Source organism: Lactuca saligna, chromosome 1, assembly GCF_052625555.1.
Source record: "Lactuca saligna cultivar CGN05327 chromosome 1, ASM5262555v1, whole genome shotgun sequence".
In the NCBI taxonomy this organism is placed as follows: Eukaryota; Viridiplantae; Streptophyta; class Magnoliopsida; order Asterales; family Asteraceae; genus Lactuca; species Lactuca saligna.
The window spans coordinates 98460191-98470641 of record NC_136417.1 but is presented as its reverse complement, the minus strand read 5'-3'; the positions used below and the strand labels follow the sequence as shown (position 1 = coordinate 98470641).

Below are 10451 nucleotides of genomic sequence, written 5' to 3'. Positions count from 1 at the left end.
CAAGGGATCCCATATATGTGTTTACTCTCCAAATACCATCACACATGGAGTTTCGGTTGGAAACTCTTGAGTTTACGGCCGTAAACTCCCAACCATGGGGGTATTGTGTGTTTTGAAGTTCCAAATGATTCCTAGAATTATTCCAACTTGGTGGTTAAATTCTTGGAAGGGTTTAAGACCTAGAAACACTCCTTTGAGGAGTTTACAGCCCTAAGACCATTTCCCTTAGAGTTTACGGCTGTAAACTCTTAAGGATGGGTGTTTTGGATGATTTCAAGTCTCATGGACAAGCGGTATAGGTTCTAGGCTTTTATTTCAAGCATATGAAGACCCTTAACACACTTTGGTGCCCCTTTAATGAGTTTACGGACCATGAACCATGTCATGGCTATAAATTCACTTTGTAAGGTGATTTGGTTGTGTTTAAGGCCCTTGATTTATTGGGAACAAGTCTAGGTAATAGTCTAAGGCCTTAGGTGCCTTAAAAGTACCATTTTAAGCATGAATTCGAGAGTTTACCGTCCAACAACACCTTGGGGAGTAAACTCCTAAATCTAGTGATTTAGCCTTCTAAATCATGTTATGAACACATATAAATCTTTCTAACATTACTAGAAAGAGTTACTCATGTTTTGGTATAAAAACCCGGAGATCCGTGAGAGAGAAAATGGCTTTTCTCTAGTCGAAAATGCGAATAATGAATGAATTTCGTTCAGAATTCTATTTATAGTCCTGAGATATTTTTGGCTAAAAATATTGTTATTCCTGAAATGATCTCTAATATAATAGAGTGTTGGAATAACAGTGTTGCACAAAACCCTAGTGCACCCACTCTCCTGATATTTCCTGAAGTGTAAACCCTGAATTTCCTAAACTTACCGAAAAAGTCTGAAAATTAATTGTGACTGCTATACCTTCTATTGAAGTGATATAGTTTGTACATAATGCAAATTTCGGGTTGTCACACCTAATTCCACAACCAATCAAGGAACATGAAATAAGGCTAAATTGATCATTCTTGGGCTATACGATTATAATCTTATACAACTTTTAAAGTATACACTTAGCAGTTAATTGAGTCCATATTAATTCCAAATAATACGTAGCATCCAATCCTCCTAGGCTATAAGGCATCAAACAAATCAGACAATTCTATTATATAATTCGTAAAGGTATCCTTAGCCCTAATCTAGCATGCAATTCTCAAATCAAGCATACAAATCATAATATATAGGTATGGGTGTATGTAAGTGCAGAAGACTTAGTGAGTTTCCCCAAAGTACCACATACTAAACCTATAATTAGGCTTAAACTTGGGGTATATTCCAACCCAATAAGCAAATATGGACCCCATCAAGAGGCCTCTCCTTGGGGTATATTTCAACCTGATCAAATAATAGTGGGCTCCGCCTTAGGGTTTATTTTAAGTCGAGCATGTAATAATAGGCCCCGCCCTGGTGTGTATTTCAATATTAACATGCAATAGTGGGCCTCACCCTAGTGTATACTTCAACACGAACGTGCAATAGTGGGCGTCGACTTGGGGTATATTTCAACCCAATCATACAAACATATACTTCACACAACATCTTACATTCTACATACTGGATAATGGGACAACATTGTTGCCTTCGACCCATGGATACAATTAGAAGACTCACCTCATGGACAGACAAAATAACTACAGCAACACGCTGCTCCGAATATTGACTTTACCGGTCACCTTTACATATAATAGTGACCAATACTTAGAGGGTGTTTGGTACAGTAAAATAAAACTAAGGAAAAAGGAATTGATTCTCTTTCTCTTGTTTGGTTAATGAAAAAACTATGGCGTTGAAAAATAAACCAATTCCTTTTCCATCAAAACAATTCCCTATTTTTAAGAGAGAAAAGAAAAGAAAAGAAAAGGGTCATGGCTCGAGAATAAAAAAAAGTGGAGAAATCATTTACCCCCATTCAATTCCCGTTAGATGCAGATCCTGATTTTTGAAACGATGTCATTGGATTTTCATGCAGTCGGCTCTCGTAAGTGATAAACAATATTCCCAGTAGCCCTACATATGTCGTATACGATTTGTGTTGATCGATTCATGCTTCAGTCAGTTCTTTGCAGCTCCTATTTGGTTGATTTTGGCATCAAGTTATTCCAATCGAAGGTATGACTACACTATTCAGTTTTAATTTTTCTATGATTATGTGTAGATTAAATTTTTTCTTTATTTTTCAACGACTCATAGTCGGCTCTGTTTGATTGACACTAACCTAAAAAACCACATATCGACTATGTATCTATCATTTTGTTTTTCAGTTATGCTTTTGAATTGAAATTCATGAATTATGTTTTTCAATATATTAATCCTGCAATTGGAATGGCAATTAGGGGACCAAATTATAAAAAAAGCCAGTCACAATTTTGTTGTGCAAATTGTATTCTTAATACGTTTCACATAAATAAATTTGAAATTTTGTCCAAATTTAAACCATCTTAAAGTATGCATACGATCTCGGAATGGGGCATTTTTTTTCCGAGATGGTTGCCCTCTGTCTTGTCTACATGTTAGGATAAAAACATAGCTAAATTGGTTAAGTTTTAGCTGAGTTATACAACCCTAAATAGGGGCTATTATGATTTTTTTTAACTATTCAACACTTCTTAGATATTTTGTCCAACTTTGAACCATCATAAAAGCTTCATATAAGTTCGGAATGATGGGTTTTTTTTTTATCAAACTGTAATCTTCTATCTTTTCTATGTTTTAGAAAAAAACAGCTTAATTGGCTAAGTTTTTGTTGAATTATACAGCACAAACAGGGCTATTATGATTGTTGTATGATATTTCAACACTTTTTATAAATTTCGTCCAACTTTGAACCATCATAAAAGCTTCATGAAAGCTCGGAATGATGTGATTTTTTTATCAAACTATACTTCTCTATCTTCTCTACATTTCAGAATCGAAAAACAACTTTATTGGTTAAGTTTTGGTTGAGTATACAACCACAAACATGGGCTGTTATGATTGTTGTATGATATTTTGAACATTTTTTTATAAATTTTGTCCAACTTTGAACCATCATAAAAGCTTCATACAAGCTCGGAATGATGCGTTTTTTTCAAATTGTACTCCTTTGTCTTGTCTACATTTTAGAATAAAAAAATAGCTTAAATGGTTAAGTTTTGGTTGAGTTATTTAGCCACAAACATGGGCTATTATGATTGTTGTATGATATTTCAACACTTTTAATAAAAAATTTCCAACTTTGAACCATCATAAAAACTTCATACAAGTCAGAATGATACAATTTTCTTTGGAAATTGTACTCATCTGTCTTGTCTATATTTTAACATCAAAAATAGCTTAATTGGTTAAGTTTTGATTGAGTTAGACAACCCCAAACTTACCCTATTAAGTTGAATTATTGTTTCAAGCACCAAACTTAACTGGTTACGTTGAATTACTATTTCAAGCATCTATTATGTAATTTCTTTTGTAGACATGGCAGGGTGAAACAAACACACATAGACTACTGAAGATGATGCAAAGTTAATTGAAGCATTGTTGGAGTTACATGTATCTAGAAAGTATGGTGGCGCCGACAACGGATTCAAACCCGATTATTTGAAGGCAATGCAACAATTACTAGATGAAAATCTTGCTAACTCAGGTTTGAAAGCAGAGCCTCATATTAAATCGAGGATGAAGACATGGAAATACCATTTCAACATTGTGCATGACATGGTATATGGAATAAATACGAGTGGATTCGACTGGGATACGGATGAATGTTGTGTTATTAACAATGCTGAAGTTTGGGATAAGTAGACAAAGGTACTATAATGTTATGTTTGTATTATTTTAGCATCATTAAAACATATTGTAAATGAACAGTAACCAATTAATTTTGTGTCATTCTTGTAGAGTCATTAAGATGCTTCATGTTTTCGCAATAGACCACTTCCCCAATTTGATAGCCTATGTAAAATCTTCGGGAAGGATAAAGCAACTGGTCATGGAGCTACTAATCTTGGTGAAAATATGATTGAAGAGACACAAAGAAACTCACCTGCTGATGTGGAAGGGTTGGAAGAGATTCGTAAAGAGACGCAACAAACTACTCGTATCAATAGTAAACGCAAAAGGCCTCCAACGGATGACACAGAGAGCTCTTATAAGGAATAGCGAAAAGAATGAAAGATACTTTCAAGGAGGTTGGTGAAAAACTTAATGAAACAATGTACAATATAGGAAGGCAAGAAAATAAGGAAGCATGTGATATGATAGATAAAGGTATCGAAGATATACAACCCATGCTAAATATCAATGTCAAACAGTGAATTAAGGCGATTGACAATATACAATATAGAAAGGTATTTTTTTAAGATGGCAGAAGAAGAAAAGATTTGTTAGATGAAAATGATTGGGGATGGCTCAATATAATGATTAGGTTATTTTAAGTTATGTCTTTTTTAGTTTTTACGAATATTGAAGTTGACTTTTTTCGCAGTCTGTATTAGACATACTTATGCTTTTTTAGTTGTTAGGTATATTGAATTATACCTTTTGCATATATCCTACACTCGACATAGTTTTTTGAATACTATGATTTTCATATTTCTTTAAAAATCTATTTGTAAGTTATTCTTTTATATTAGAAATATGTTTTCCAATACAAGATGTATAAAAAATAATACTAATTGATAAAAAAAATAAATTATTTAGTAATAATCAATATTACAATAAAAAAATTAAAATCATAAAATGATGCATATTTTGACTAATTAAGATGTACCTATAATGATTTTTTATAAAAATATTATTTGATAATGAATAAACAAGGTAAAAAAAACTCATTTCCATTTCATTGGTTAATACAACCAAACATGAGAAATGATTCTCAAAAACATTTCTCTAGTGGATTCTCAGATCTACCAAAAAGGGGAGTCAATACTCTTTCTCCTGCTTAATTATCTTTCTCTGCATTTCCGTTCTCTACAGCAATTCCATTTCTCTATACTAAACGCACCTTTAGATTACAACTCAAAATACCCAAAATACCCCTAGGTCAAACTTAGTCAAATCTTGTTAAAATTCAAAAGTCAACCGGCTCAACTTAGTTAAGTATGTTAGGCATACTCAACTCATACACACAACGTACTACGTATTGACCAAAAATCGGGGAGCTGACACGTACGTGCAACATACCATTTGGTACATCCGACGTACGTGTTTGCCACCCTTCCTTTCTAATGAGAGCTTAATTGCTTAAGCCTTTTCGTCCAAAATCCACATTTGGTCCTCAAATGATATCCTGAATCAGAAAGTTTCCAACTTTATGATCTTGCATGTCTATTAAGTGCTCAATATCAAAAACCCTAACTCCTAAACTCATTAAGACATCCTAGTCAATGCATGGAGCTTTTTACCTCCAAGCGGTGTGAAATGGTTATGTGCTCCAGGATCCAAAGTGCTTCACTCTTCTAAGATGATCTCCTCTTTGTAGTTCTTCCTTCAAGATTACCAAAATACACACTCAAGACTCAAATATGCTCTAAAATGGATTTGGGTTTGCAAGGGTCCATGTGACGGGTGTAGGCTAATGAAAGAAAGGGTTTTGAGTCTATAAAGTCTTTAAATTGTGCACAAACCCTAAATATTAGGGTTTTTGTCCAGGCCACGTATGCTCAGCGTACGAGAACTATGCCCAACATACGTGATGAAAACACACTTCATCTAAAAATACTACAAGGGACCAAATCGCAATTAAATTACATACCAAAGGCATAAAAGGAATACCTAAAAAACAAGATGTTACAATTTAAAGTTTTCTAATATTAACCTTTTTTGTGATAAAGATTCTACAAATAAGTTGGCTTTAAACCCAATATTTCATGATATAAACAATCATTTTGAAATAAACGTTCATTTTATTAGGAAAAAAGTTATAAATGGTATCGTTAATCTTGTTAAATTTGGGCAGCTAAACAAATTGTTGATATTTTGATGAAGTCTCTTGGTTCATTTCAACATAATAACTTGTGTGGAAAAATATGATTGGTTTATCCTTTCCCTGTTAAGTATGTGGTCAAATGATTGGTTTGACCGGGGGTGTTGAAATGATAAAAAATATTTTACAAACTAATATTTTGTATTCTGTCTATTATTAGTTTGTTTAGTTCAGTTTGTAGGAACATATATGCAGAAGTTGAAGGGTGCATTGATTAGTTACGTTTGATTTTATATTCGGGTTTTCGAGTCATTATTACCAGATGTATATAATGTTGGGTTGGTTATTGTTTACATTATTATTCAGCTAGATATTTAATTCCTTTGTATTTTCTCTCATTCATAGTTCTTAGGAGATTAAGGTTTCACTTTTTAGGGTTTCGTATTCTTTGGTTGTAATCTATTCATATCAGTGTGATTCTTGTTGAGAGTAGAATATGAATTATGTAGTGAGATTTTTGATGTATTTGTACATGTAAATGTTTCGGTTTGGTTTGAAATCAATCTGAACATGTTGGGAAATCGTGTTTAGAATTTTGTCATGGTATCAAAGCAAAGGTTGCTTAGTTGACTCGATTTCTCCAATCGATCATTGCTCGTTTGTCGTTTGGATCTTTCTGTTGAAAAGATAACTCGTTTCATATGGAAGTTTTCTCTTAACTGTATGCCTCTTTTTTCAATTCTAGCACTTGAAGGAATCTGGTCCAGTCTTGCACATTCATATTCTGTAATTCCATAGTTTCTCTTAATCGATTTTTCTTTAATTTCTCCTTCTCTTCTTAAGTTTGGACTCATGTGTTGCTTGACGAACAGGCCCAAAGTAGCCAAATTCCTTGCAATGTTAGTAGGTACTTATTGGCGTTAATAGGTACTTATTGGCTCTGGTGGGAAATTAGAAGTGATACTAATTTTAGAATGATAATGATTAATATAGTTAAAGTGGTAGTAGATGTTCAACTTGGATTATTTTGTTGGATGATGAACAAGGCTTGAATTTATAACATAAATTGATGTATTTTGAGACCCTCTCCTACGATTACTTATAGCATGTAAATGTAACTCTACTACTAGGCTAGTCAGGTTGTGTGCTTTAGTGTGTGTATTTTTTGACGTGAATTTGTTGTTTAATCTCTACATAACATTTGGATTGTTTGACTTTGATGTGTGTGTTTTTTTCTCTCATCACTTTGGGATTACAAGTTTTGTTGTGTAATGAGATTATTCTTGAGCGGGTAATTCTTTTCGGGTAGTGCAGGATACCTTATGTAGGTGATGTGTGTGTGTATTTTTGTGTTTGGTTCTTTCATGTACTTAGTTAGATTATTCCTTGTTCCCGAGTTTTTTTTTTTTTAAATTCAATAAGGAAAGGGAAGAAAAATATTGGCAGAAAGAAACGGAGGGGAAAGAAAATTTTATTTATTCCGTGTTCCAGAGTTCAGAGGAAATGAGAGGAAAATTTTAAGTTTTTGTGTTCCAAAGTTAGGAGGGAAAAGAAAATAAACTTAAAGATTTTACTTTCCCTCACTTTCTTCCCAAATCTACTCAATTTTGGTGGAAAATTTGGAAGGAAAATATGGATTCAAAATCATTTCTTTTCCCTCACTTTTCTTCCATTAATGAAATTCGGGAACACGATTTTCCTTCAATATCCCTCATTTTCTCTCAATTTCCATCCATATCCCTCCTTAAGTAGAACTAAGTAACAAGGCGTAAAGTGGTTGTTAATTGTTGTATTTGACACTCTATCGATGCAATTTTCTTTTTTTGGCAAGTGTATAATGTGGCTTGATGAAGTTGTGGTATGTTATTAAGTCGGACTCTCGGTTTTGTAGACATATGAAAACAATGCCCAATTGTATAGATGGTACTAAGATTGAATAAAATTTGGGAATGGAGATAGAAGGCTATTAAAAGTAATTGTTTTGGATGGATGATTTTTCCTTCTAAAAAAAATACTAATTTAACTTTTAATTAGGATGTCATGGGTTCAACCCCAGATGATATATATATATATATATATATATATATATATATATATATATATATATATATATATATATATATATGTATATATCTTTATTTATTTATTTATTTTTCCGTTAAAAAAACTATCAAAAAAATCACATAATCACACCCTCTCATGCATGTACAAAAGAAGTTCATTATTTGAAAATTACACTAACTCAATTCATTCATTTATAAGATACAATATCTTTTACACAATAAGATTTATTCAAGCCAATCACTAAAACACACTTAGTGTTTAACATTCAATTAAAAAAAGTAGATCATGATGATCGGTATTGCATACGTATTTATCATCACATGCACCTTATTAGAATGAGATATCCAAACCTTGAAACTTTTCCATCGTAATGTCATCCAAAATCTGGGTCATTTCATTTGTAAGATAATTCCTCCATCCTCCAACCTTCCCTTCCCTAAAGAAACTGCCATTAGGGATACCCTTACGAAAATCCCCATTCTTATTAACATCCTTTAAATTTTCAAAACTACATAGCATCACGATCTCATCCACCACACCATTGGCCACTTCCTCCTCCGTGAAAGGAAAGCCCAAGAACTCCGCCAAACGTTTCAGTTTACTTGCAGTATCTACTTTCATGTCCTCATATGTTAAAAATAGAACCTTTGTCGGATCTTCAGAACTAGCCTTATGGTACTCTTTCACATGATCCCAGTAAGGTCCATATGGTGTAAAACCTTTAACATACACATCAAGCATCTCACCAATGGTCATTTGGGTACGATACCTATCTTTCAACTTGTTTTCAAAGTGAAACCAAGAGACCAAAACATCCTTAGGGTTCCTACACATGTAAACTAATCGACAACCAGAATCAAGAATGGATTTAGGTAATGCGTTGTAAGGTATATGGCTAGCGAAGAGACGTGGTGAATCTGCATGGCCATAAGTAGGAACTTTTCTAACGATTTCGGTCTCAAGGAAAGGCACGCATTTGTGGGGGTTATAAATGTTTAGAGGGTGAGTTGACGGGTTGATGTTTTTATACTTTGTTCTATTCACGATAGCAAACACGAGGGCCTTAATCCATGTTGTACCACATTTTGGTTGTGTAGTGATGTAGATATCAGTTGATTGAGCTTGAAAGCTTTCTTGCACAGCCATCGTTGTTTCAATTGAGAATGCACTTTTCGAGATGTACCAAAATCCTTGATACATGTAAGTGTCTAGACCCATCCAACTTTTTTCTCTTGGAAATCGGGTAATCTTTTCCTTGTATCTATCCAAAAGGAGGGTGAGATTTTCTTTTTCGTGTTCTTCATGATCTGAATTAGGTTTAGATGCCAGTGAAACATCAGGGATCGACATTAGAAGGATGTTTATGTGTGGAGTGAAATAAAGTTAGTGCTTACTATATATATAGACACAATGGGTGGCCAAATTTTGAAGATATAAGCTTTGTAGTTTCTCAATAACATCGTGCAAAACGTGGGGCACGTTGTTCTCACGATTAACTTTAGCAAGAATTATGTTTTAAATTAGAACCACCTGGTAAAGTGGTAGTAATCTTTTAAACTTAATATTCCTAAAATATTTTACATATTTGGTCCCTGTCATATACAAAAATTGGCAAGTTCGGTCAATATTTAAAATTATCCTAATGTCATCGTTATTTTTCTTTTTTATTGCCAATTTACTCATTAGGTAGTTAAAACTATGTTATATTTTTTACGACGACGGTTTTACCTTTAGAAAAAAAATGCTACCTATTAACCTATACTTTAGAGAAAATTTGGTTTTTTGACACAATCTCCTATACACTAGATATCAAGGTATAAGCGGCGACTGTCGTTGCCACAAAAGATTGTCTATGTCGCTGCTAACTCTATTAGTGACGACCTGTCGCCGGTAAAAGGTCATCACTATTGTGTGGCTGCAAAAGATCAAGATGTCTCCGCTAATGATATTTCGCCGCTAATACTTATATGTCGCCGCTAAAATATATTTTATTTTATTTTTTATTTAACATCACATAAAAACTACTACAAAACTTAATTTTACAAAAATATTAATCCGTATACAACCGATCAAAAATATTCATCCAAACAAAGTTTAATATATCCAAAACATTAACTCAAACAAAACATTTCGTAAAATCCTAAAAAAGTAAGCACTCGTCTTCCTCACTTCCATCATTTCCTTTTTTATTGTTTCATTGCGGCAATAAGCGAAACCACTCTTCTAGTGTCGCAGAAAAGGTCGGGTCCTTTATTATTGTTTTGTAGCATCTCTAACTACAAAGAAAACAAAATATATTACCAACATATGATAATAGCATCGTACTTTTAAAAAATTAACAAAATAAGAAATACCAACATATCAAACTATAACTAACATATCATTATAGCATTCTACTTTCTTAATACACTTAAATATACATCATATACAATATTGCA

The 10451-nt window shown here is 33.1% G+C and overlaps 2 pseudogenes; one reads left to right on the top strand and one right to left on the bottom strand.

Annotated features, from left to right (window-relative positions):
• The first annotated feature begins 3518 nt into the window (after window positions 1–3518).
• LOC145010030 (uncharacterized) lies at window positions 3519–4184 on the top strand (annotated as a pseudogene).
• A 3986-nt stretch (window positions 4185–8170) lies between these two features.
• On the bottom strand, window positions 8171–9396 carry LOC145042165 (cytosolic sulfotransferase 13 pseudogene; annotated as a pseudogene).
• Window positions 9397–10451: the final 1055 nt, after the last annotated feature.